Raw genomic sequence first — 23,214 nt, 5'->3', positions numbered from 1 at the left:
AGGAGCTTGTGCACGGTTACCAAGGGAGGAAAGCTGCATACACAGTTTTTTCTTGTCTAAAACAATTAATGGAGGGGAGCAAGATAGTGCATAAAGATCTAAGCGAGCATGTATTAAACGGGTGCGATCATACCAGCACTAATGCACCGGAGCCCATCTGAACTCCGAAGTTAAGTGTGCTTGGGCGTGAGTAGTACTAGGATGGGTGACCTCCTGGGAAGTCCTCCTGTTGCACCCCAATTTTATTAATATTTTATTTCGATATCGTATTTGCAAATTCCATTTGTCGTTTCGGCGAGACAAACGCAAACAACGCGTCGGATACTCGGACCATTTGCGGCACGATTGTCATTACTGAATGGGAACCGTGCAAAAACCGGGCTTTTGGCATTCGTCGTGCATTGTGGGCCCCGCGATAGTATTGCATCTACCCGGGGGTGCGGCAGTTCTGAAAAGCAAACACTCTGCTCACGTAGGAGCTTGTGCACGGTTACCAAGGGAGGAAGGCTGCATACACAGTTTTTTCAAGTCTAAAACAATTAATGGAGGGGAGCAAGATAGTGCATAAAGATCTAAGCGAGCATGAATTAAACGGGTGCGATCATACCAGCACTAATGCACCGGATCCCATCAGAACTCTGAAGTTAAGCGTGCATGGGCGAAAGTAGTACTAGGATGGGTGACCTCTTGGGAAGTCCTCGTGTTGCACCCCAATTTTATTAATATTTTATTTTGATTTGTATTTGCAAATTCCATTTGTTCTTTCTGGGAGACAACTGGAAACAATGCGTCGGATACTCGGACCATTTGCGGCACGATCGTCATTACTGAATGGCAACGATGCAGGAACCGGGCTTTCGGCATTCGTCGTGCATTGTGGGCCCCGCGATAGTATTGCATTTATCCGGTGGTGCGGTAGATCTGAAAAGCAAACAATCCGCTCACGTAGGAGCTAGTGCACGGTTACCAAGGAAGGAAGGCTGCATACACAGTTTTTTTAAATCTAAAACAATTAATGGAGGGGAGCAAGATAGTGCACAAAGATCTAAGCGAGCATGAATTAAACGGGTGCGATCATACCAGCACTAATGCACCGGATCCCATCAGAACTCCGAAGTTAAGTGTGCTTGGGCGAGAGTAGTACTAGAATGGGTGACCTCCTGGGATGTCCTCGTGTTGCTCCCCAATTTTATTAATATTTTATTTTGATTTGTATTTGCAAATTCCATTTCTTGTTTCGGCGATACAACTGGAAACAACGCGTCGGATACTCGGACCATTTGCGGCACGATCGTCATTACTGAATGGCAACGATGCAGGAACCGGGCTTTTGGCATTCGCCGTGCATTGTGGGCCCCGCGATAGTATTGCATTTATTCGGTGGTGCGGCAGATCTGAAAAGCAAACAATCCGCTCACGTAGGAGCTTGTGCACGGTTACCAAGGGAGGAAGGTTGCATACACAGTTTTTTTAAATCTAAAACAATTAATGGAGGGGAGCAAGATAGTGAATTAAGATCTAAGCGAGCAATAATTAAACGGGTGCGATCATACCAGCACTAATGCACCGGATCCCATCAGAACTCCGAAGTTAAGTGTGCTTGGGCGAGAGTAGTACTAGAATGGGTGACCTCCTGGGAAGTCCTCGTGTTGCACCCCAATTTTATTAATATTTTATTTTGATTTGTATTTGCAAATTCCATTTGTTCTTTCGGCGATACAACTGGAAACAACGCGTCGGATACTCGGACCATTTGCGGCACGATCGTCATTACTGAATGGCAACGATGCAAGAACCGGACTTTCGGCATTCGTCATGCATTGTGGGCCCCGCGATAGTATTGCATCTATCCGGAGGTGCGGCAGATCTGAAAAGCAAGCACTCCGCTCACGTAGGAGCTTGTGCACGGTTACCAAGGGAGGAAGGCTGCATACACATTTTTTTCAAATCTAAAACAATTAATGGAGGGGAGCAAGACAGTGCATAAAGATCTAAGCGAGCATGAATTAAACGGGTGCGATCGTACCAGCACTAATGCACCGGATCCCATCAGAACTCCGAAGTTAAGTGTGCTTGGGCGAGAGTAGTACTAGGATGGGTGACCTCCTGGGAAGTCCTCGTGTTGCACCCCAATTTTATTAATATTTTATTTTGATTTGTATTTGCAAATTCCATTTGTTGTTTCGGCGATACAACTGGAAACAACGCGTCGGATACTCGGACCATTTGCGGCACGATCGTCATTACTATATGGCAACAATGCAGGAACCGGGCTTTCGGAATTCGTCGTGCATTGTGGGCCCCGTGATAGTATTGCATTTATCCGGTGGTGCGGCAGATCTGAAAAGCAAACAATCCGCTCACGTAGGAGCTTGTGCACGGTTACCAAGGGAGGAAGGCTGCATACACAGTTTTTTCAAATCTAAAACAATTAATGGAGGGGAGCAAGATAGTGCATAAAGATCTAAGCGAGCAAGAATTAAACGGGTGCGATCATACCAGCACTAATGCACCGGATCCCATCAGAACTCCGAAGTTAAGAATGCTTGGGCGAGAGTTGTACTACAATGGGTGACCTCCTGGGAAGTCCTCGTGTTGCACCCCAATTTTATTAATATTTTATTTTGATTTGTATTTGCAAATTCCATTTGTTGTTTCGGCGATACAACTGGAAACAACGCGTCGGATACTCGGACCATTTGCGGCACGATCGTCATTACTAAATGGCAACGGTGCAAGAACTGGGCTTTCGGCATTCGTCATGCATTGTGGACCCCGCGATAGTATTGCATCTATCCGGAGGTGCGTCAGATCTGAAAAGCAAACACTCCGCTCACGTAGGAGCTTGTGCACGGTTACCAAGGGAGGAAGGCTGCATACACATTTTTTTCAAATCTAAAACAAATAATGGAGGGGAGCAAGATAGTACATAAAGATCTAAGCGAGCATGAATTAAACGGGTGCGATCATAGCAGCACTAATGCACCGGATCCCATCAGAACTCCGAAGTTAAGTGTGGTTGGGCGAGAGTAGTACTAGGATGGGTGACATCCTGGGAAGTCCTCGTGTTGCACCCCAATTTTGTTAATATTTTATTTCGATATCGTATTTGCAAATTCCATTTGTCGTTTCGGCGAGACAAACGCAAACAACGCGCCGGATACTCGGACCATTTGCGGCACGATCGTCATTACTGAATGGGAACCGTGCAAAAACCGGGCTTTTGGCATTCGTCGTGCATTGTGGGCCCCGCGATAGTATTGCATCTATCCGGGGGTGCGGCAGATCTGAAAAGCAAACACTCTGCTCACGTAGGAGCTTGTGCACGGTTACCAAGGGAGGAAGGCTGCATACACAGTTTTTTCAAATCTAAAACAATTAATGGAGGGGAGCAAGATAGTGCATAAAGATCTAGGCGAGCATGAATTAAACGGGTGCGATCATACCAGCACTAATGCACCGGATCCCATCAGAACTCCGAAGTTAAGTATGCTTGGGCGAGAGTAGTACTAGAATGGGTGACCTCCTGGGAAGTCCTCGTGTCGCACCCCAATTTTATTAATATTTTATTTTGATTGGTATTTGCAAATTCCATTTGTTGTATCGGCGATACAACTGGAAACAACGCGTCGGATACTCGGACCATTTGCGGCACGATCGTCATTACTGAATGGCAACGATGCAAGAACCGGGCTTTCGGCATTCGTCATGCATTGTGGACCCCGCGATAGTATTGCATCTATCCGGAGGTGCGGCAGATCTGAAAAGCAAACACTCCGCTCACGTAGGAGCTTGTGCACGGTTACCAACGGAGGAAGGCTGCGTACACATTTTTTTCAAATCTAAAACAAATAATGGAGGGGAGCAAGATAGTTCATAAAGATCTAAGCGAGCATGAATTAAACGGGTGCGATAATACCTGCACTAATGCACCGGATCCCATCAGAATTCCGAAGTTAAGTGTGCTTGGGCGAGAGTAGTACTAGGATGGGTGACCTCCTTGGAAATCCACGTGTTTCACCCCAATTTTGTTAATATTTTATTTCGATATCGTATTTGCAAATTCCATTTGTCGTTTCGGCGAGATAAACGCAAACAACGCGCCGGATACTCGAACCATTTGCGGCACGATCGTCATTACTGAATGGGAACCGTGCAAAAACCGGGCTTTTGGCATTCGTCGTGCATTGTGGGCCCCGCGATAGTATTGCATCTATCCGGGGGTGCGGCAGATCTGAAAAGCAAACACTCTGCTCACGTAGGAGCTTGTGCACGGTTACCAAGGGAGGAAGGCTGCATACACAGTTTTTTCATGTCTAAAACAATTAATGGAGGGGAGCAAGATAGTGCATAAAGATCTAAGCGAGCCTGAATTAAACGGGTGCGATCATAGCAGCACTAATGCACCGGATCCCATCAGAACTCCGATGTTAAGCGTGCTTTGGCGAGAGTAGTACTAGGTTCGGTGACCTCCGGGGAAGTCCTCGTGTTGCACCCTAATTTTATTAATATTTTATTTTGATTTGTATTTGCAAATTCCATTTGTTGTTTCTGGGAGACAACTGGAAACAATGCGTCGGATACTCGGACCATTTGCGGCACGATCGTCATTACTATATGGCAACGATGCAGGAACCGGGCTTTCGGCATTCGTCGTGCATTGTGGGCCCCGCTATAGTATTGCATTTATCCGGTGGTGCGGCAGATCTGAAATGCAAACAATCCGCTCACGTAGGAGCTTGTGCACGGTTACCAAGGGAGGAAGGCTGCATACACAGTTTTTTCAAATCTAAAACAATTAATGGAGGGGAGCAAGATAGTGCATAAAGATCTAAGCGAGCATGAATTAAACGGGTGCGATCATACCAGGACTAATGCACCGGATCCCATCAGAACTCCGAAGTTAAGTGTGCTTGGGCGAGAGTAGTACTAGAATGGGTGACCTCCTGGGAAGTCCTCGTGTTGCACCCCAATTTTATTGATATTTTATTTTGATTTGTATTTGCAAATTCCATTTGTTGTTTCGGCGATACAACTGGAAACAACGCGTCGGATACTCGGACCATTTGCGGCACGATCGTCATTACTGAATGGCAACGATGCAGGAACCGGGCTTTCGGCATTCGCCGTGCATTGTGGGCCCCGCGATAGTATTGCATTTATTCGGTGGTGCGGCAGATCTGAAAAGCAAACAATCCGCTCACGTAGGAGCTTGTGCACGGTTACCAAGGGAGAAAGGTTGCATACACAGTTTTTTTAAATCTAAAACAATTAATGGAGGGGAGCAAGATAGTGAATTAAGATCTAAGCGAGCAATAATTAAACGGGTGCGATCATACCAGCACTAATGCACCGGATCCCATCAGAACTCCGAAGTTAAGTGTGCTTGGGCGAGAGTAGTACTAGAATGGGTGACCTCCTGGGAAGTCCTCGTGTTGCACCCCAATTTTATTAATATTTTATTTTGATTTGTATTTGCAAATTCCATTTGTTCTTTCGGCGATACAACTGGAAACAACGCGTCGGATACTCGGACCATTTGCGGCACGATCGTCATTACTGAATGGCAACGATGCAAGAACCGGACTTTCGGCATTCGTCATGCATTGTGGGCCCCGCGATAGTATTGCATCTATCCGGAGGTGCGGCAGATCTGAAAAGCAAACACTCCGCTCACGTAGGAGCTTGTGCACGGTTACCAAGGGAGGAAGGCTGCATACACATTTTTTTCAAATCTAAAACAATTAATGGAGGGGAGCAAGACAGTGCATAAAGATCTAAGCGAGCATGAATTAAACGGGTGCGATCGTACCAGCACTAATGCACCGGATCCCATCAGAACTCCGAAGTTAAGTGTGCTTGGGCGAGAGTAGTACTAGGATGGGTGACCTCCTGGGAAGTCCTCGTGTTGCACCCCAATTTTATTAATATTTTATTTTGATTTGTATTTGCAAATTCCATTTGTTGTTTCGGCGATACAACTGGAAACAACGCGTCGGATACTCGGACCATTTGCGGCACGATCGTCATTACTATATGGCAACAATGCAGGAACCGGGCTTTCGGAATTCGTCGTGCATTGTGGGCCCCGTGATAGTATTGCATTTATCCGGTGGTGCGGCAGATCTGAAAAGCAAACAATCCGCTCACGTAGGAGCTTGTGCACGGTTACCAAGGGAGGAAGGCTGCATACACAGTTTTTTCAAATCTAAAACAATTAATGGAGGGGAGCAAGATAGTGCATAAAGATCTAAGCGAGCAAGAATTAAACGGGTGCGATCATACCAGCACTAATGCACCGGATCCCATCAGAACTCCGAAGTTAAGAATGCTTGGGCGAGAGTTGTACTACAATGGGTGACCTCCTGGGAAGTCCTCGTGTTGCACCCCAATTTTATTAATATTTTATTTTGATTTGTATTTGCAAATTCCATTTGTTGTTTCGGCGATACAACTGGAAACAACGCGTCGGATACTCGGACCATTTGCGGCACGATCGTCATTACTAAATGGCAACGGTGCAAGAACTGGGCTTTCGGCATTCGTCATGCATTGTGGACCCCGCGATAGTATTGCATCTATCCGGAGGTGCGTCAGATCTGAAAAGCAAACACTCCGCTCACGTAGGAGCTTGTGCACGGTTACCAAGGGAGGAAGGCTGCATACACATTTTTTTCAAATCTAAAACAAATAATGGAGGGGAGCAAGATAGTACATAAAGATCTAAGCGAGCATGAATTAAACGGGTGCGATCATAGCAGCACTAATGCACCGGATCCCATCAGAACTCCGAAGTTAAGTGTGGTTGGGCGAGAGTAGTACTAGGATGGGTGACATCCTGGGAAGTCCTCGTGTTGCACCCCAATTTTGTTAATATTTTATTTCGATATCGTATTTGCAAATTCCATTTGTCGTTTCGGCGAGACAAACGCAAACAACGCGCCGGATACTCGGACCATTTGCGGCACGATCGTCATTACTGAATGGGAACCGTGCAAAAACCGGGCTTTTGGCATTCGTCGTGCATTGTGGGCCCCGCGATAGTATTGCATCTATCCGGGGGTGCGGCAGATCTGAAAAGCAAACACTCTGCTCACGTAGGAGCTTGTGCACGGTTACCAAGGGAGGAAGGCTGCATACACAGTTTTTTCAAATCTAAAACAATTAATGGAGGGGAGCAAGATAGTGCATAAAGATCTAGGCGAGCATGAATTAAACGGGTGCGATCATACCAGCACTAATGCACCGGATTCCATCAGAACTCCGAAGTTAAGTATGCTTGGGCGAGAGTAGTACTAGAATGGGTGACCTCCTGGGAAGTCCTCGTGTCGCACCCCAATTTTATTAATATTTTATTTTGATTTGTATTTGCAAATTCCATTTGTTGTATCGGCGATACAACTGGAAACAACGCGTCGGATACTCGGACCATTTGCGGCACGATCGTCATTACTGAATGGCAACGATGCAAGAACCGGGCTTTCGGCATTCGTCATGCATTGTGGACCCCGCGATAGTATTGCATCTATCCGGAGGTGCGGCAGATCTGAAAAGCAAACACTCCGCTCACGTAGGAGCTTGTGCACGGTTACCAACGGAGGAAGGCTGCGTACACATTTTTTTCAAATCTAAAACAAATAATGGAGGGGAGCAAGATAGTTCATAAAGATCTAAGCGAGCATGAATTAAACGGGTGCGATAATACCTGCACTAATGCACCGGATCCCATCAGAATTCCGAAGTTAAGTGTGCTTGGGCGAGAGTAGTACTAGGATGGGTGACCTCCTTGGAAATCCACGTGTTTCACCCCAATTTTGTTAATATTTTATTTCGATATCGTATTTGCAAATTCCATTTGTCGTTTCGGCGAGATAAACGCAAACAACGCGCCGGATACTCGAACCATTTGCGGCACGATCGTCATTACTGAATGGGAACCGTGCAAAAACCGGGCTTTTGGCATTCGTCGTGCATTGTGGGCTCCGCGATAGTATTGCATCTATCCGGGGGTGCGGCAGATCTGAAAAGCAAACACTCTGCTCACGTAGGAGCTTGTGCACGGTTACCAAGGGAGGAAGGCTGCATACACAGTTTTTTCATGTCTAAAACAATTAATGGAGGGGAGCAAGATAGTGCATAAAGATCTAAGCGAGCCTGAATTAAACGGGTGCGATCATAGCAGCACTAATGCACCGGATCCCATCAGAACTCCGATGTTAAGCGTGCTTTGGCGAGAGTAGTACTAGGTTCGGTGACCTCCGGGGAAGTCCTCGTGTTGCACCCTAATTTTATTAATATTTTATTTTGATTTGTATTTGCAAATTCCATTTGTTGTTTCTGGGAGACAACTGGAAACAATGCGTCGGATACTCGGACCATTTGCGGCACGATCGTCATTACTATATGGCAACGATGCAGGAACCGGGCTTTCGGCATTCGTCGTGCATTGTGGGCCCCGCTATAGTATTGCATTTATCCGGTGGTGCGGCAGATCTGAAATGCAAACAATCCGCTCACGTAGGAGCTTGTGCACGGTTACCAAGGGAGGAAGGCTGCATACACAGTTTTTTCAAATCTAAAACAATTAATGGAGGGGAGCAAGATAGTGCATAAAGATCTAAGCGAGCATGAATTAAACGGGTGCGATCATACCAGGACTAATGCACCGGATCCCATCAGAACTCCGAAGTTAAGTGTGCTTGGGCGAGAGTAGTACTAGAATGGGTGACCTCCTGGGAAGTCCTCGTGTTGCACCCCAATTTTATTGATATTTTATTTTGATTTGTATTTGCAAATTCCATTTGTTGTTTCGGCGATACAACTGGAAACAACGCGTCGGATACTCGGACCATTTGCGGCACGATCGTCATTACTGAATGGCAACGATGCAGGAACCGGGCTTTCGGCATTCGCCGTGCATTGTGGGCCCCGCGATAGTATTGCATTTATTCGGTGGTGCGGCAGATCTGAAAAGCAAACAATCCGCTCACGTAGGAGCTTGTGCACGGTTACCAAGGGAGGAAGGTTGCATACACAGTTTTTTTAAATCTAAAACAATTAATGGAGGGGAGCAAGATAGTGAATTAAGATCTAAGCGAGCAATAATTAAACGGGTGCGATCATACCAGCACTAATGCACCGGATCCCATCAGAACTCCGAAGTTAAGTGTGCTTGGGCGAGAGTAGTACTAGAATGGGTGACCTCCTGGGAAGTCCTCGTGTTGCACCCCAATTTTATTAATATTTTATTTTGATTTGTATTTGCAAATTCCATTTGTTCTTTCGGCGATACAACTGGAAACAACGCGTCGGATACTCGGACCATTTGCGGCACGATCGTCATTACTGAATGGCAACGATGCAAGAACCGGACTTTCGGCATTCGTCATGCATTGTGGGCCCCGCGATAGTATTGCATCTATCCGGAGGTGCGGCAGATCTGAAAAGCAAACACTCCGCTCACGTAGGAGCTTGTGCACGGTTACCAAGGGAGGAAGGCTGCATACACATTTTTTTCAAATCTAAAACAATTAATGGAGGGGAGCAAGACAGTGCATAAAGATCTAAGCGAGCATGAATTAAACGGGTGCGATCGTACCAGCACTAATGCACCGGATCCCATCAGAACTCCGAAGTTAAGTGTGCTTGGGCGAGAGTAGTACTAGGATGGGTGACCTCCTGGGAAGTCCTCGTGTTGCACCCCAATTTTATTAATATTTTATTTTGATTTGTATTTGCAAATTCCATTTGTTGTTTCGGCGATACAACTGGAAACAACGCGTCGGATACTCGGACCATTTGCGGCACGATCGTCATTACTATATGGCAACAATGCAGGAACCGGGCTTTCGGAATTCGTCGTGCATTGTGGGCCCCGTGATAGTATTGCATTTATCCGGTGGTGCGGCAGATCTGAAAAGCAAACAATCCGCTCACGTAGGAGCTTGTGCACGGTTACCAAGGGAGGAAGGCTGCATACACAGTTTTTTCAAATCTAAAACAATTAATGGAGGGGAGCAAGATAGTGCATAAAGATCTAAGCGAGCAAGAATTAAACGGGTGCGATCATACCAGCACTAATGCACCGGATCCCATCAGAACTACGAAGTTAAGAATGCTTGGGCGAGAGTTGTACTACAATGGGTGACCTCCTGGGAAGTCCTCGTGTTGCACCCCAATTTTATTAATATTTTATTTTGATTTGTATTTGCAAATTCCATTTGTTGTTTCGGCGATACAACTGGAAACAACGCGTCGGATACTCGGACCATTTGCGGCACGATCGTCATTACTAAATGGCAACGGTGCAAGAACTGGGCTTTCGGCATTCGTCATGCATTGTGGACCCCGCGATAGTATTGCATCTATCCGGAGGTGCGTCAGATCTGAAAAGCAAACACTCCGCTCACGTAGGAGCTTGTGCACGGTTACCAAGGGAGGAAGGCTGCATACACATTTTTTTCAAATCTAAAACAAATAATGGAGGGGAGCAAGATAGTACATAAAGATCTAAGCGAGCATGAATTAAACGGGTGCGATCATAGCAGCACTAATGCACCGGATCCCATCAGAACTCCGAAGTTAAGTGTGGTTGGGCGAGAGTAGTACTAGGATGGGTGACATCCTGGGAAGTCCTCGTGTTGCACCCCAATTTTGTTAATATTTTATTTCGATATCGTATTTGCAAATTCCATTTGTCGTTTCGGCGAGACAAACGCAAACAACGCGCCGGATACTCGGACCATTTGCGGCACGATCGTCATTACTGAATGGGAACCGTGCAAAAACCGGGCTTTTGGCATTCGTCGTGCATTGTGGGCCCCGCGATAGTATTGCATCTATCCGGGGGTGCGGCAGATCTGAAAAGCAAACACTCTGCTCACGTAGGAGCTTGTGCACGGTTACCAAGGGAGGAAGGCTGCATACACAGTTTTTTCAAATCTAAAACAATTAATGGAGGGGAGCAAGATAGTGCATAAAGATCTAGGCGAGCATGAATTAAACGGGTGCGATCATACCAGCACTAATGCACCGGATCCCATCAGAACTCCGAAGTTAAGTATGCTTGGGCGAGAGTAGTACTAGAATGGGTGACCTCCTGGGAAGTCCTCGTGTCGCACCCCAATTTTATTAATATTTTATTTTGATTTGTATTTGCAAATTCCATTTGTTGTATCGGCGATACAACTGGAAACAACGCGTCGGATACTCGGACCATTTGCGGCACGATCGTCATTACTGAATGGCAACGATGCAAGAACCGGGCTTTCGGCATTCGTCATGCATTGTGGACCCCGCGATAGTATTGCATCTATCCGGAGGTGCGGCAGATCTGAAAAGCAAACACTCCGCTCACGTAGGAGCTTGTGCACGGTTACCAACGGAGGAAGGCTGCGTACACATTTTTTTCAAATCTAAAACAAATAATGGAGGGGAGCAAGATAGTTCATAAAGATCTAAGCGAGCATGAATTAAACGGGTGCGATAATACCTGCACTAATGCACCGGATCCCATCAGAATTCCGAAGTTAAGTGTGCTTGGGCGAGAGTAGTACTAGGATGGGTGACCTCCTTGGAAATCCACGTGTTTCACCCCAATTTTGTTAATATTTTATTTCGATATCGTATTTGCAAATTCCATTTGTCGTTTCGGCGAGATAAACGCAAACAACGCGCCGGATACTCGAACCATTTGCGGCACGATCGTCATTACTGAATGGGAACCGTGCAAAAACCGGGCTTTTGGCATTCGTCGTGCATTGTGGGCCCCGCGATAGTATTGCATCTATCCGGGGGTGCGGCAGATCTGAAAAGCAAACACTCTGCTCACGTAGGAGCTTGTGCACGGTTACCAAGGGAGGAAGGCTGCATACACAGTTTTTTCATGTCTAAAACAATTAATGGAGGGGAGCAAGATAGTGCATAAAGATCTAAGCGAGCCTGAATTAAACGGGTGCGATCATAGCAGCACTAATGCACCGGATCCCATCAGAACTCCGATGTTAAGCGTGCTTTGGCGAGAGTAGTACTAGGTTCGGTGACCTCCGGGGAAGTCCTCGTGTTGCACCCTAATTTTATTAATATTTTATTTTGATTTGTATTTGCAAATTCCATTTGTTGTTTCTGGGAGACAACTGGAAACAATGCGTCGGATACTCGGACCATTTGCGGCACGATCGTCATTACTATATGGCAACGATGCAGGAACCGGGCTTTCGGCATTCGTCGTGCATTGTGGGCCCCGCTATAGTATTGCATTTATCCGGTGGTGCGGCAGATCTGAAATGCAAACAATCCGCTCACGTAGGAGCTTGTGCACGGTTACCAAGGGAGGAAGGCTGCATACACAGTTTTTTCAAGTCTAAAACAATTAATGGAGGGGAGCAAGATAGTGCATAAAGATCTAAGCGAGCATGAATTAAACGGGTGCGATCATACCAGGACTAATGCACCGGATCCCATCAGAACTCCGAAGTTAAGTGTGCTTGGGCGAGAGTAGTACTAGAATGGGTGACCTCCTGGGAAGTCCTCGTGTTGCACCCCAATTTTATTGATATTTTATTTTGATTTGTATTTGCAAATTCCATTTGTTGTTTCGGCGATACAACTGGAAACAACGCGTCGGATACTCGGACCATTTGCGGCACGATCGTCATTACTGAATGGCAACGATGCAGGAACCGGGCTTTCGGCATTCGCCGTGCATTGTGGGCCCCGCGATAGTATTGCATTTATTCGGTGGTGCGGCAGATCTGAAAAGCAAACAATCCGCTCACGTAGGAGCTTGTGCACGGTTACCAAGGGAGGAAGGTTGCATACACAGTTTTTTTAAATCTAAAACAATTAATGGAGGGGAGCAAGATAGTGAATTAAGATCTAAGCGAGCAATAATTAAACGGGTGCGATCATACCAGCACTAATGCACCGGATCCCATCAGAACTCCGAAGTTAAGTGTGCTTGGGCGAGAGTAGTACTAGAATGGGTGACCTCCTGGGAAGTCCTCGTGTTGCACCCCAATTTTATTAATATTTTATTTTGATTTGTATTTGCAAATTCCATTTGTTCTTTCGGCGATACAACTGGAAACAACGCGTCGGATACTCGGACCATTTGCGGCACGATCGTCATTACTGAATGGCAACGATGCAAGAACCGGACTTTCGGCATTCGTCATGCATTGTGGGCCCCGCGATAGTATTGCATCTATCCGGAGGTGCGGCAGATCTGAAAAGCAAACACTCCGCTCACGTAGGAGCTTGTGCACGGTTACCAAGGGAGGAAGGCTGCATACACATTTTTTTCAAATCTAAAACAATTAATGGAGGGGAGCAAGACAGTGCATAAAGATCTAAGCGAGCATGAATTAAACGGGTGCGATCGTACCAGCACTAATGCACCGGATCCCATCAGAACTCCGAAGTTAAGTGTGCTTGGGCGAGAGTAGTACTAGGATGGGTGACCTCCTGGGAAGTCCTCGTGTTGCACCCCAATTTTATTAATATTTTATTTTGATTTGTATTTGCAAATTCCATTTGTTGTTTCGGCGATACAACTGGAAACAACGCGTCGGATACTCGGACCATTTGCGGCACGATCGTCATTACTATATGGCAACAATGCAGGAACCGGGCTTTCGGAATTCGTCGTGCATTGTGGGCCCCGTGATAGTATTGCATTTATCCGGTGGTGCGGCAGATCTGAAAAGCAAACAATCCGCTCACGTAGGAGCTTGTGCACGGTTACCAAGGGAGGAAGGCTGCATACACAGTTTTTTCAAATCTAAAACAATTAATGGAGGGGAGCAAGATAGTGCATAAAGATCTAAGCGAGCAAGAATTAAACGGGTGCGATCATACCAGCACTAATGCACCGGATCCCATCAGAACTCCGAAGTTAAGAATGCTTGGGCGAGAGTTGTACTACAATGGGTGACCTCCTGGGAAGTCCTCGTGTTGCACCCCAATTTTATTAATATTTTATTTTGATTTGTATTTGCAAATTCCATTTGTTGTTTCGGCGATACAACTGGAAACAACGCGTCGGATACTCGGACCATTTGCGGCACGATCGTCATTACTAAATGGCAACGGTGCAAGAACTGGGCTTTCGGCATTCGTCATGCATTGTGGACCCCGCGATAGTATTGCATCTATCCGGAGGTGCGTCAGATCTGAAAAGCAAACACTCCGCTCACGTAGGAGCTTGTGCACGGTTACCAAGGGAGGAAGGCTGCATACACATTTTTTTCAAATCTAAAACAAATAATGGAGGGGAGCAAGATAGTACATAAAGATCTAAGCGAGCATGAATTAAACGGGTGCGATCATAGCAGCACTAATGCACCGGATCCCATCAGAACTCCGAAGTTAAGTGTGGTTGGGCGAGAGTAGTACTAGGATGGGTGACATCCTGGGAAGTCCTCGTGTTGCACCCCAATTTTGTTAATATTTTATTTCGATATCGTATTTGCAAATTCCATTTGTCGTTTCGGCGAGACAAACGCAAACAACGCGCCGGATACTCGGACCATTTGCGGCACGATCGTCATTACTGAATGGGAACCGTGCAAAAACCGGGCTTTTGGCATTCGTCGTGCATTGTGGGCCCCGCGATAGTATTGCATCTATCCGGGGGTGCGGCAGATCTGAAAAGCAAACACTCTGCTCACGTAGGAGCTTGTGCACGGTTACCAAGGGAGGAAGGCTGCATACACAGTTTTTTCAAATCTAAAACAATTAATGGAGGGGAGCAAGATAGTGCATAAAGATCTAGGCGAGCATGAATTAAACGGGTGCGATCATACCAGCACTAATGCACCGGATCCCATCAGAACTCCGAAGTTAAGTATGCTTGGGCGAGAGTAGTACTAGAATGGGTGACCTCCTGGGAAGTCCTCGTGTCGCACCCCAATTTTATTAATATTTTATTTTGATTTGTATTTGCAAATTCCATTTGTTGTATCGGCGATACAACTGGAAACAACGCGTCGGATACTCGGACCATTTGCGGCACGATCGTCATTACTGAATGGCAACGATGCAAGAACCGGGCTTTCGGCATTCGTCATGCATTGTGGACCCCGCGATAGTATTGCATCTATCCGGAGGTGCGGCAGATCTGAAAAGCAAACACTCCGCTCACGTAGGAGCTTGTGCACGGTTACCAACGGAGGAAGGCTGCGTACACATTTTTTTCAAATCTAAAACAAATAATGGAGGGGAGCAAGATAGTTCATAAAGATCTAAGCGAGCATGAATTAAACGGGTGCGATAATACCTGCACTAATGCACCGGATCCCATCAGAATTCCGAAGTTAAGTGTGCTTGGGCGAGAGTAGTACTAGGATGGGTGACCTCCTTGGAAATCCACGTGTTTCACCCCAATTTTGTTAATATTTTATTTCGATATCGTATTTGCAAATTCCATTTGTCGTTTCGGCGAGATAAACGCAAACAACGCGCCGGATACTCGAACCATTTGCGGCACGATCGTCATTACTGAATGGGAACCGTGCAAAAACCGGGCTTTTGGCATTCGTCGTGCATTGTGGGCCCCGCGATAGTATTGCATCTATCCGGGGGTGCGGCAGATCTGAAAAGCAAACACTCTGCTCACGTAGGAGCTTGTGCACGGTTACCAAGGGAGGAAGGCTGCATACACAGTTTTTTCATGTCTAAAACAATTAATGGAGGGGAGCAAGATAGTGCATAAAGATCTAAGCGAGCCTGAATTAAACGGGTGCGATCATAGCAGCACTAATGCACCGGATCCCATCAGAACTCCGATGTTAAGCGTGCTTTGGCGAGAGTAGTACTAGGTTCGGTGACCTCCGGGGAAGTCCTCGTGTTGCACCCTAATTTTATTAATATTTTATTTTGATTTGTATTTGCAAATTCCATTTGTTGTTTCTGGGAGACAACTGGAAACAATGCGTCGGATACTCGGACCATTTGCGGCACGATCGTCATTACTATATGGCAACGATGCAGGAACCGGGCTTTCGGCATTCGTCGTGCATTGTGGGCCCCGCTATAGTATTGCATTTATCCGGTGGTGCGGCAGATCTGAAATGCAAACAATCCGCTCACGTAGGAGCTTGTGCACGGTTACCAAGGGAGGAAGGCTGCATACACAGTTTTTTCAAATCTAAAACAATTAATGGAGGGGAGCAAGATAGTGCATAAAGATCTAAGCGAGCATGAATTAAACGGGTGCGATCATACCAGGACTAATGCACCGGATCCCATCAGAACTCCGAAGTTAAGTGTGCTTGGGCGAGAGTGGTACTAGAATGGGTGACCTCCTGGGAAGTCCTCGTGTTGCACCCCAATTTTATTGATATTTTATTTTGATTTGTATTTGCAAATTCCATTTGTTGTTTCGGCGATACAACTGGAAACAACGCGTCGGATACTCGGACCATTTGCGGCACGATCGTCATTACTGAATGGCAACGATGCAGGAACCGGGCTTTCGGCATTCGCCGTGCATTGTGGGCCCCGCGATAGTATTGCATTTATTCGGTGGTGCGGCAGATCTGAAAAGCAAACAATCCGCTCACGTAGGAGCTTGTGCACGGTTACCAAGGGAGGAAGGTTGCATACACAGTTTTTTTAAATCTAAAACAATTAATGGAGGGGAGCAAGATAGTGAATTAAGATCTAAGCGAGCAATAATTAAACGGGTGCGATCATACCAGCACTAATGCACCGGATCCCATCAGAACTCCGAAGTTAAGTGTGCTTGGGCGAGAGTAGTACTAGAATGGGTGACCTCCTGGGAAGTCCTCGTGTTGCACCCCAATTTTATTAATATTTTATTTTGATTTGTATTTGCAAATTCCATTTGTTCTTTCGGCGATACAACTGGAAACAACGCGTCGGATACTCGGACCATTTGCGGCACGATCGTCATTACTGAATGGCAACGATGCAAGAACCGGACTTTCGGCATTCGTCATGCATTGTGGGCCCCGCGATAGTATTGCATCTATCCGGAGGTGCGGCAGATCTGAAAAGCAAACACTCCGCTCACGTAGGAGCTTGTGCACGGTTACCAAGGGAGGAAGGCTGCATACACATTTTTTTCAAATCTAAAACAATTAATGGAGGGGAGCAAGACAGTGCATAAAGATCTAAGCGAGCATGAATTAAACGGGTGCGATCGTACCAGCACTAATGCACCGGATCCCATCAGAACTCCGAAGTTAAGTGTGCTTGGGCGAGAGTAGTACTAGGATGGGTGACCTCCTGGGAAGTCCTCGTGTTGCACCCCAATTTTATTAATATTTTATTTTGATTTGTATTTGCAAATTCCATTTGTTGTTTCGGCGATACAACTGGAAACAACGCGTCGGATACTCGGACCATTTGCGGCACGATCGTCATTACTATATGGCAACAATGCAGGAACCGGGCTTTCGGAATTCGTCGTGCATTGTGGGCCCCGTGATAGTATTGCATTTATCCGGTGGTGCGGCAGATCTGAAAAGCAAACAATCCGCTCACGTAGGAGCTTGTGCACGGTTACCAAGGGAGGAAGGCTGCATACACAGTTTTTTCAAATCTAAAACAATTAATGGAGGGGAGCAAGATAGTGCATAAAGATCTAAGCGACCATGAATTAATCGGGTGCGATCATTCCAGCACTAATGCACCGGATCCCATCAGAACTCCGAAGTTTAGCGTGCTTGGGCGAGAGTAGTACTAGGATGGGTGACCTCCTGGGAAGTCCTCGTGTTGCACCCCAATTTTATTAATATTTTATTTTGATTTGTATTTGCAAATTCCATTTGTTGTTTCGGCGATACAACTGGAAACAACGCGTCGGATACTCGGACCATTTGCGGCACGATCGTCATTACTATATGGCAACAATGCAGGAACCGGGCTTTCGGAATTCGTCGTGCATTGTGGGCCCCGTGATAGTATTGCATTTATCCGGTGGTGCGGCAGATCTGAAAAGCAAACAATCCGCTCACGTAGGAGCTTGTGCACGGTTACCAAGGGAGGAAGGCTGCATACACAGTTTTTTCAAATCTAAAACAATTAATGGAGGGGAGCAAGATAGTGCATAAAGATCTAAGCGAGCAAGAATTAAACGGGTGCGATCATACCAGCACTAATGCACCGGATCCCATCAGAACTCCGAAGTTAAGAATGCTTGGGCGAGAGTTGTACTACAATGGGTGACCTCCTGGGAAGTCCTCGTGTTGCACCCCAATTTTATTAATATTTTATTTTGATTTGTATTTGCAAATTCCATTTGTTGTTTCGGCGATACAACTGGAAACAACGCGTCGGATACTCGGACCATTTGCGGCACGATCGTCATTACTAAATGGCAACGGTGCAAGAACTGGGCTTTCGGCATTCGTCATGCATTGTGGACCCCGCGATAGTATTGCATCTATCCGGAGGTGCGTCAGATCTGAAAAGCAAACACTCCGCTCACGTAGGAGCTTGTGCACGGTTACCAAGGGAGGAAGGCTGCATACACATTTTTTTCAAATCTAAAACAAATAATGGAGGGGAGCAAGATAGTACATAAAGATCTAAGCGAGCATGAATTAAACGGGTGCGATCATAGCAGCACTAATGCACCGGATCCCATCAGAACTCCGAAGTTAAGTGTGGTTGGGCGAGAGTAGTACTAGGATGGGTGACATCCTGGGAAGTCCTCGTGTTGCACCCCAATTTTGTTAATATTTTATTTCGATATCGTATTTGCAAATTCCATTTGTCGTTTCGGCGAGACAAACGCAAACAACGCGCCGGATACTCGGACCATTTGCGGCACGATCGTCATTACTGAATGGGAACCGTGCAAAAACCGGGCTTTTGGCATTCGTCGTGCATTGTGGGCCCCGCGATAGTATTGCATCTATCCGGGGGTGCGGCAGATCTGAAAAGCAAACACTCTGCTCACGTAGGAGCTTGTGCACGGTTACCAAGGGAGGAAGGCTGCATACACAGTTTTTTCAAATCTAAAACAATTAATGGAGGGGAGCAAGATAGTGCATAAAGATCTAGGCGAGCATGAATTAAACGGGTGCGATCATACCAGCACTAATGCACCGGATCCCATCAGAACTCCGAAGTTAAGTATGCTTGGGCGAGAGTAGTACTAGAATGGGTGACCTCCTGGGAAGTCCTCGTGTCGCACCCCAATTTTATTAATATTTTATTTTGATTTGTATTTGCAAATTCCATTTGTTGTATCGGCGATACAACTGGAAACAACGCGTCGGATACTCGGACCATTTGCGGCACGATCGTCATTACTGAATGGCAACGATGCAAGAACCGGGCTTTCGGCATTCGTCATGCATTGTGGACCCTTCGATAGTATTGCATCTATCCGGAGGTGCGGCAGATCTGAAAAGCAAACACTCCGCTCACGTAGGAGCTTGTGCACGGTTACCAACGGAGGAAGGCTGCGTACACATTTTTTTCAAATCTAAAACAAATAATGGAGGGGAGCAAGATAGTTCATAAAGATCTAAGCGAGCATGAATTAAACGGGTGCGATAATACCTGCACTAATGCACCGGATCCCATCAGAATTCCGAAGTTAAGTGTGCTTGGGCGAGAGTAGTACTAGGATGGGTGACCTCCTTGGAAATCCACGTGTTTCACCCCAATTTTGTTAATATTTTATTTCGATATCGTATTTGCAAATTCCATTTGTCGTTTCGGCGAGATAAACGCAAACAACGCGCCGGATACTCGAACCATTTGCGGCACGATCGTCATTACTGAATGGGAACCGTGCAAAAACCGGGCTTTTGGCATTCGTCGTGCATTGTGGGCCCCGCGATAGTATTGCATCTATCCGGGGGTGCGGCAGATCTGAAAAGCAAACACTCTGCTCACGTAGGAGCTTGTGCACGGTTACCAAGGGAGGAAGGCTGCATACACAGTTTTTTCATGTCTAAAACAATTAATGGAGGGGAGCAAGATAGTGCATAAAGATCTAAGCGAGCCTGAATTAAACGGGTGCGATCATAGCAGCACTAATGCACCGGATCCCATCAGAACTCCGATGTTAAGCGTGCTTTGGCGAGAGTAGTACTAGGTTCGGTGACCTCCGGGGAAGTCCTCGTGTTGCACCCTAATTTTATTAATATTTTATTTTGATTTGTATTTGCAAATTCCATTTGTTGTTTCTGGGAGACAACTGGAAACAATGCGTCGGATACTCGGACCATTTGCGGCACGATCGTCATTACTATATGGCAACGATGCAGGAACCGGGCTTTCGGCATTCGTCGTGCATTGTGGGCCCCGCTATAGTATTGCATTTATCCGGTGGTGCGGCAGATCTGAAATGCAAACAATCCGCTCACGTAGGAGCTTGTGCACGGTTACCAAGGGAGGAAGGCTGCATACACAGTTTTTTCAAATCTAAAACAATTAATGGAGGGGAGCAAGATAGTGCATAAAGATCTAAGCGAGCATGAATTAAACGGGTGCGATCATACCAGGACTAATGCACCGGATCCCATCAGAACTCCGAAGTTAAGTGTGCTTGGGCGAGAGTAGTACTAGAATGGGTGACCTCCTGGGAAGTCCTCGTGTTGCACCCCAATTTTATTGATATTTTATTTTGATTTGTATTTGCAAATTCCATTTGTTGTTTCGGCGATACAACTGGAAACAACGCGTCGGATACTCGGACCATTTGCGGCACGATCGTCATTACTGAATGGCAACGATGCAGGAACCGGGCTTTCGGCATTCGCCGTGCATTGTGGGCCCCGCGATAGTATTGCATTTATTCGGTGGTGCGGCAGATCTGAAAAGCAAACAATCCGCTCACGTAGGAGCTTGTGCACGGTTACCAAGGGAGGAAGGTTGCATACACAGTTTTTTTAAATCTAAAACAATTAATGGAGGGGAGCAAGATAGTGAATTAAGATCTAAGCGAGCAATAATTAAACGGGTGCGATCATACCAGCACTAATGCACCGGATCCCATCAGAACTCCGAAGTTAAGTGTGCTTGGGCGAGAGTAGTACTAGAATGGGTGACCTCCTGGGAAGTCCTCGTGTTGCACCCCAATTTTATTAATATTTTATTTTGATTTGTATTTGCAAATTCCATTTGTTCTTTCGGCGATACAACTGGAAACAACGCGTCGGATACTCGGACCATTTGCGGCACGATCGTCATTACTGAATGGCAACGATGCAAGAACCGGACTTTCGGCATTCGTCATGCATTGTGGGCCCCGCGATAGTATTGCATCTATCCGGAGGTGCGGCAGATCTGAAAAGCAAACACTCCGCTCACGTAGGAGCTTGTGCACGGTTACCAAGGGAGGAAGGCTGCATACACATTTTTTTCAAATCTAAAACAATTAATGGAGGGGAGCAAGACAGTGCATAAAGATCTAAGCGAGCATGAATTAAACGGGTGCGATCGTACCAGCACTAATGCACCGGATCCCATCAGAACTCCGAAGTTAAGTGTGCTTGGGCGAGAGTAGTACTAGGATGGGTGACCTCCTGGGAAGTCCTCGTGTTGCACCCCAATTTTATTAATATTTTATTTTGATTTGTATTTGCAAATTCCATTTGTTGTTTCGGCGATACAACTGGAAACAACGCGTCGGATACTCGGACCATTTGCGGCACGATCGTCATTACTATATGGCAACAATGCAGGAACCGGGCTTTCGGAATTCGTCGTGCATTGTGGGCCCCGTGATAGTATTGCATTTATCCGGTGGTGCGGCAGATCTGAAAAGCAAACAATCCGCTCACGTAGGAGCTTGTGCACGGTTACCAAGGGAGGAAGGCTGCATACACAGTTTTTTCAAATCTAAAACAATTAATGGAGGGGAGCAAGATAGTGCATAAAGATCTAAGCGAGCAAGAATTAAACGGGTGCGATCATACCAGCACTAATGCACCGGATCCCATCAGAACTCCGAAGTTAAGAATGCTTGGGCGAGAGTTGTACTACAATGGGTGACCTCCTGGGAAGTCCTCGTGTTGCACCCCAATTTTATTAATATTTTATTTTGATTTGTATTTGCAAATTCCATTTGTTGTTTCGGCGATACAACTGGAAACAACGCGTCGGATACTCGGACCATTTGCGGCACGATCGTCATTACTAAATGGCAACGGTGCAAGAACTGGGCTTTCGGCATTCGTCATGCATTGTGGACCCCGCGATAGTATTGCATCTATCCGGAGGTGCGTCAGATCTGAAAAGCAAACACTCCGCTCACGTAGGAGCTTGTGCACGGTTACCAAGGGAGGAAGGCTGCATACACATTTTTTTCAAATCTAAAACAAATAATGGAGGGGAGCAAGATAGTACATAAAGATCTAAGCGAGCATGAATTAAACGGGTGCGATCATAGCAGCACTAATGCACCGGATCCCATCAGAACTCCGAAGTTAAGTGTGGTTGGGCGAGAGTAGTACTAGGATGGGTGACATCCTGGGAAGTCCTCGTGTTGCACCCCAATTTTGTTAATATTTTATTTCGATATCGTATTTGCAAATTCCATTTGTCGTTTCGGCGAGACAAACGCAAACAACGCGCCGGATACTCGGACCATTTGCGGCACGATCGTCATTACTGAATGGGAACCGTGCAAAAACCGGGCTTTTGGCATTCGTCGTGCATTGTGGGCCCCGCGATAGTATTGCATCTATCCGGGGGTGCGGCAGATCTGAAAAGCAAACACTCTGCTCACGTAGGAGCTTGTGCACGGTTACCAAGGGAGGAAGGCTGCATACACAGTTTTTTCAAATCTAAAACAATTAATGGAGGGGAGCAAGATAGTGCATAAAGATCTAGGCGAGCATGAATTAAACGGGTGCGATCATACCAGCACTAATGCACCGGATCCCATCAGAACTCCGAAGTTAAGTATGCTTGGGCGAGAGTAGTACTAGAATGGGTGACCTCCTGGGAAGTCCTCGTGTCGCACCCCAATTTTATTAATATTTTATTTTGATTTGTATTTGCAAATTCCATTTGTTGTATCGGCGATACAACTGGAAACAACGCGTCGGATACTCGGACCATTTGCGGCACGATCGTCATTACTGAATGGCAACGATGCAAGAACCGGGCTTTCGGCATTCGTCATGCATTGTGGACCCCGCGATAGTATTGCATCTATCCGGAGGTGCGGCAGATCTGAAAAGCAAACACTCCGCTCACGTAGGAGCTTGTGCACGGTTACCAACG

At 46.3% G+C, this 23,214-nt stretch overlaps 33 non-coding genes and 16 pseudogenes across 33 annotated transcripts; all 49 read left to right on the top strand.

The window, feature by feature from the left end:
- Positions 1–119: 119 nt before the first annotated feature.
- On the top strand, positions 120–238 carry LOC148793265 (5S ribosomal RNA). The gene has a single exon (XR_016069828.1). It is a non-coding gene; the product is annotated as a 5S ribosomal RNA (ribosomal RNA).
- A 355-nt stretch (positions 239–593) lies between these two features.
- On the top strand, positions 594–712 carry LOC148793264 (5S ribosomal RNA). The gene has a single exon (XR_016075334.1). It is a non-coding gene; the product is annotated as a 5S ribosomal RNA (ribosomal RNA).
- A 354-nt stretch (positions 713–1,066) lies between these two features.
- On the top strand, positions 1,067–1,185 carry LOC148793263 (5S ribosomal RNA). Its single transcript, XR_016069314.1, has one exon. It is a non-coding gene; the product is annotated as a 5S ribosomal RNA (ribosomal RNA).
- Positions 1,186–1,539: 354 nt separating this feature from the next.
- LOC148793262 (5S ribosomal RNA) lies at positions 1,540–1,658 on the top strand. The gene has a single exon (XR_016071598.1). It is a non-coding gene; the product is annotated as a 5S ribosomal RNA (ribosomal RNA).
- A 354-nt stretch (positions 1,659–2,012) lies between these two features.
- LOC148793261 (5S ribosomal RNA) lies at positions 2,013–2,131 on the top strand. Its single transcript, XR_016072848.1, has one exon. It is a non-coding gene; the product is annotated as a 5S ribosomal RNA (ribosomal RNA).
- Positions 2,132–2,485: 354 nt separating this feature from the next.
- On the top strand, positions 2,486–2,604 carry LOC148793260 (5S ribosomal RNA). The gene has a single exon (XR_016074855.1). It is a non-coding gene; the product is annotated as a 5S ribosomal RNA (ribosomal RNA).
- A 354-nt stretch (positions 2,605–2,958) lies between these two features.
- LOC148793259 (5S ribosomal RNA) lies at positions 2,959–3,077 on the top strand (annotated as a pseudogene).
- A 355-nt stretch (positions 3,078–3,432) lies between these two features.
- LOC148793258 (5S ribosomal RNA) lies at positions 3,433–3,551 on the top strand. Its single transcript, XR_016073131.1, has one exon. It is a non-coding gene; the product is annotated as a 5S ribosomal RNA (ribosomal RNA).
- Positions 3,552–3,905: 354 nt separating this feature from the next.
- Positions 3,906–4,024, top strand: LOC148793257 (5S ribosomal RNA; annotated as a pseudogene).
- Positions 4,025–4,379: 355 nt separating this feature from the next.
- On the top strand, positions 4,380–4,498 carry LOC148793256 (5S ribosomal RNA; annotated as a pseudogene).
- A 354-nt stretch (positions 4,499–4,852) lies between these two features.
- On the top strand, positions 4,853–4,971 carry LOC148793255 (5S ribosomal RNA). Its single transcript, XR_016073620.1, has one exon. It is a non-coding gene; the product is annotated as a 5S ribosomal RNA (ribosomal RNA).
- A 354-nt stretch (positions 4,972–5,325) lies between these two features.
- Positions 5,326–5,444, top strand: LOC148793254 (5S ribosomal RNA). Its single transcript, XR_016071597.1, has one exon. It is a non-coding gene; the product is annotated as a 5S ribosomal RNA (ribosomal RNA).
- Positions 5,445–5,798: 354 nt separating this feature from the next.
- LOC148793253 (5S ribosomal RNA) lies at positions 5,799–5,917 on the top strand. The gene has a single exon (XR_016072847.1). It is a non-coding gene; the product is annotated as a 5S ribosomal RNA (ribosomal RNA).
- Positions 5,918–6,271: 354 nt separating this feature from the next.
- LOC148793252 (5S ribosomal RNA) lies at positions 6,272–6,390 on the top strand. Its single transcript, XR_016074854.1, has one exon. It is a non-coding gene; the product is annotated as a 5S ribosomal RNA (ribosomal RNA).
- Positions 6,391–6,744: 354 nt separating this feature from the next.
- Positions 6,745–6,863, top strand: LOC148793251 (5S ribosomal RNA; annotated as a pseudogene).
- Positions 6,864–7,218: 355 nt separating this feature from the next.
- On the top strand, positions 7,219–7,337 carry LOC148793250 (5S ribosomal RNA). The gene has a single exon (XR_016075330.1). It is a non-coding gene; the product is annotated as a 5S ribosomal RNA (ribosomal RNA).
- Positions 7,338–7,691: 354 nt separating this feature from the next.
- Positions 7,692–7,810, top strand: LOC148793249 (5S ribosomal RNA; annotated as a pseudogene).
- Positions 7,811–8,165: 355 nt separating this feature from the next.
- Positions 8,166–8,284, top strand: LOC148793248 (5S ribosomal RNA; annotated as a pseudogene).
- A 354-nt stretch (positions 8,285–8,638) lies between these two features.
- On the top strand, positions 8,639–8,757 carry LOC148793247 (5S ribosomal RNA). Its single transcript, XR_016073619.1, has one exon. It is a non-coding gene; the product is annotated as a 5S ribosomal RNA (ribosomal RNA).
- Positions 8,758–9,111: 354 nt separating this feature from the next.
- Positions 9,112–9,230, top strand: LOC148793246 (5S ribosomal RNA). The gene has a single exon (XR_016071596.1). It is a non-coding gene; the product is annotated as a 5S ribosomal RNA (ribosomal RNA).
- Positions 9,231–9,584: 354 nt separating this feature from the next.
- LOC148793245 (5S ribosomal RNA) lies at positions 9,585–9,703 on the top strand. The gene has a single exon (XR_016072846.1). It is a non-coding gene; the product is annotated as a 5S ribosomal RNA (ribosomal RNA).
- A 354-nt stretch (positions 9,704–10,057) lies between these two features.
- LOC148793244 (5S ribosomal RNA) lies at positions 10,058–10,176 on the top strand. The gene has a single exon (XR_016070646.1). It is a non-coding gene; the product is annotated as a 5S ribosomal RNA (ribosomal RNA).
- Positions 10,177–10,530: 354 nt separating this feature from the next.
- On the top strand, positions 10,531–10,649 carry LOC148793243 (5S ribosomal RNA; annotated as a pseudogene).
- Positions 10,650–11,004: 355 nt separating this feature from the next.
- On the top strand, positions 11,005–11,123 carry LOC148793242 (5S ribosomal RNA). The gene has a single exon (XR_016073129.1). It is a non-coding gene; the product is annotated as a 5S ribosomal RNA (ribosomal RNA).
- A 354-nt stretch (positions 11,124–11,477) lies between these two features.
- Positions 11,478–11,596, top strand: LOC148793241 (5S ribosomal RNA; annotated as a pseudogene).
- A 355-nt stretch (positions 11,597–11,951) lies between these two features.
- Positions 11,952–12,070, top strand: LOC148793240 (5S ribosomal RNA; annotated as a pseudogene).
- Positions 12,071–12,424: 354 nt separating this feature from the next.
- On the top strand, positions 12,425–12,543 carry LOC148793239 (5S ribosomal RNA). Its single transcript, XR_016073618.1, has one exon. It is a non-coding gene; the product is annotated as a 5S ribosomal RNA (ribosomal RNA).
- A 354-nt stretch (positions 12,544–12,897) lies between these two features.
- On the top strand, positions 12,898–13,016 carry LOC148793238 (5S ribosomal RNA). Its single transcript, XR_016071595.1, has one exon. It is a non-coding gene; the product is annotated as a 5S ribosomal RNA (ribosomal RNA).
- Positions 13,017–13,370: 354 nt separating this feature from the next.
- On the top strand, positions 13,371–13,489 carry LOC148793237 (5S ribosomal RNA). The gene has a single exon (XR_016072845.1). It is a non-coding gene; the product is annotated as a 5S ribosomal RNA (ribosomal RNA).
- Positions 13,490–13,843: 354 nt separating this feature from the next.
- On the top strand, positions 13,844–13,962 carry LOC148793236 (5S ribosomal RNA). Its single transcript, XR_016074853.1, has one exon. It is a non-coding gene; the product is annotated as a 5S ribosomal RNA (ribosomal RNA).
- A 354-nt stretch (positions 13,963–14,316) lies between these two features.
- On the top strand, positions 14,317–14,435 carry LOC148793235 (5S ribosomal RNA; annotated as a pseudogene).
- A 355-nt stretch (positions 14,436–14,790) lies between these two features.
- On the top strand, positions 14,791–14,909 carry LOC148793234 (5S ribosomal RNA). Its single transcript, XR_016073128.1, has one exon. It is a non-coding gene; the product is annotated as a 5S ribosomal RNA (ribosomal RNA).
- A 354-nt stretch (positions 14,910–15,263) lies between these two features.
- LOC148793233 (5S ribosomal RNA) lies at positions 15,264–15,382 on the top strand (annotated as a pseudogene).
- A 355-nt stretch (positions 15,383–15,737) lies between these two features.
- LOC148793232 (5S ribosomal RNA) lies at positions 15,738–15,856 on the top strand (annotated as a pseudogene).
- A 354-nt stretch (positions 15,857–16,210) lies between these two features.
- Positions 16,211–16,329, top strand: LOC148793231 (5S ribosomal RNA). The gene has a single exon (XR_016075616.1). It is a non-coding gene; the product is annotated as a 5S ribosomal RNA (ribosomal RNA).
- A 354-nt stretch (positions 16,330–16,683) lies between these two features.
- On the top strand, positions 16,684–16,802 carry LOC148793230 (5S ribosomal RNA). The gene has a single exon (XR_016071594.1). It is a non-coding gene; the product is annotated as a 5S ribosomal RNA (ribosomal RNA).
- A 354-nt stretch (positions 16,803–17,156) lies between these two features.
- On the top strand, positions 17,157–17,275 carry LOC148793229 (5S ribosomal RNA). The gene has a single exon (XR_016072844.1). It is a non-coding gene; the product is annotated as a 5S ribosomal RNA (ribosomal RNA).
- Positions 17,276–17,629: 354 nt separating this feature from the next.
- On the top strand, positions 17,630–17,748 carry LOC148793228 (5S ribosomal RNA). The gene has a single exon (XR_016074931.1). It is a non-coding gene; the product is annotated as a 5S ribosomal RNA (ribosomal RNA).
- Positions 17,749–18,102: 354 nt separating this feature from the next.
- On the top strand, positions 18,103–18,221 carry LOC148793227 (5S ribosomal RNA). Its single transcript, XR_016074852.1, has one exon. It is a non-coding gene; the product is annotated as a 5S ribosomal RNA (ribosomal RNA).
- A 354-nt stretch (positions 18,222–18,575) lies between these two features.
- On the top strand, positions 18,576–18,694 carry LOC148793226 (5S ribosomal RNA; annotated as a pseudogene).
- A 355-nt stretch (positions 18,695–19,049) lies between these two features.
- On the top strand, positions 19,050–19,168 carry LOC148793225 (5S ribosomal RNA). Its single transcript, XR_016073127.1, has one exon. It is a non-coding gene; the product is annotated as a 5S ribosomal RNA (ribosomal RNA).
- A 354-nt stretch (positions 19,169–19,522) lies between these two features.
- LOC148793224 (5S ribosomal RNA) lies at positions 19,523–19,641 on the top strand (annotated as a pseudogene).
- A 355-nt stretch (positions 19,642–19,996) lies between these two features.
- Positions 19,997–20,115, top strand: LOC148793223 (5S ribosomal RNA; annotated as a pseudogene).
- Positions 20,116–20,469: 354 nt separating this feature from the next.
- On the top strand, positions 20,470–20,588 carry LOC148793222 (5S ribosomal RNA). The gene has a single exon (XR_016073616.1). It is a non-coding gene; the product is annotated as a 5S ribosomal RNA (ribosomal RNA).
- A 354-nt stretch (positions 20,589–20,942) lies between these two features.
- LOC148793221 (5S ribosomal RNA) lies at positions 20,943–21,061 on the top strand. The gene has a single exon (XR_016071592.1). It is a non-coding gene; the product is annotated as a 5S ribosomal RNA (ribosomal RNA).
- A 354-nt stretch (positions 21,062–21,415) lies between these two features.
- Positions 21,416–21,534, top strand: LOC148793220 (5S ribosomal RNA). The gene has a single exon (XR_016072843.1). It is a non-coding gene; the product is annotated as a 5S ribosomal RNA (ribosomal RNA).
- Positions 21,535–21,888: 354 nt separating this feature from the next.
- On the top strand, positions 21,889–22,007 carry LOC148793219 (5S ribosomal RNA). Its single transcript, XR_016074851.1, has one exon. It is a non-coding gene; the product is annotated as a 5S ribosomal RNA (ribosomal RNA).
- A 354-nt stretch (positions 22,008–22,361) lies between these two features.
- On the top strand, positions 22,362–22,480 carry LOC148793218 (5S ribosomal RNA; annotated as a pseudogene).
- Positions 22,481–22,835: 355 nt separating this feature from the next.
- LOC148793217 (5S ribosomal RNA) lies at positions 22,836–22,954 on the top strand. Its single transcript, XR_016073126.1, has one exon. It is a non-coding gene; the product is annotated as a 5S ribosomal RNA (ribosomal RNA).
- The last annotated feature ends 260 nt before the right edge of the window (positions 22,955–23,214 follow it).

This window comes from Nelumbo nucifera, chromosome 4 (genome assembly GCF_055504915.1).
Source record: "Nelumbo nucifera cultivar China Antique chromosome 4, China Antique-T2T, whole genome shotgun sequence".
Taxonomy (NCBI): Eukaryota; Viridiplantae; Streptophyta; class Magnoliopsida; order Proteales; family Nelumbonaceae; genus Nelumbo; species Nelumbo nucifera.
This window is presented reverse-complemented; position numbering and strand designations above follow the sequence as displayed.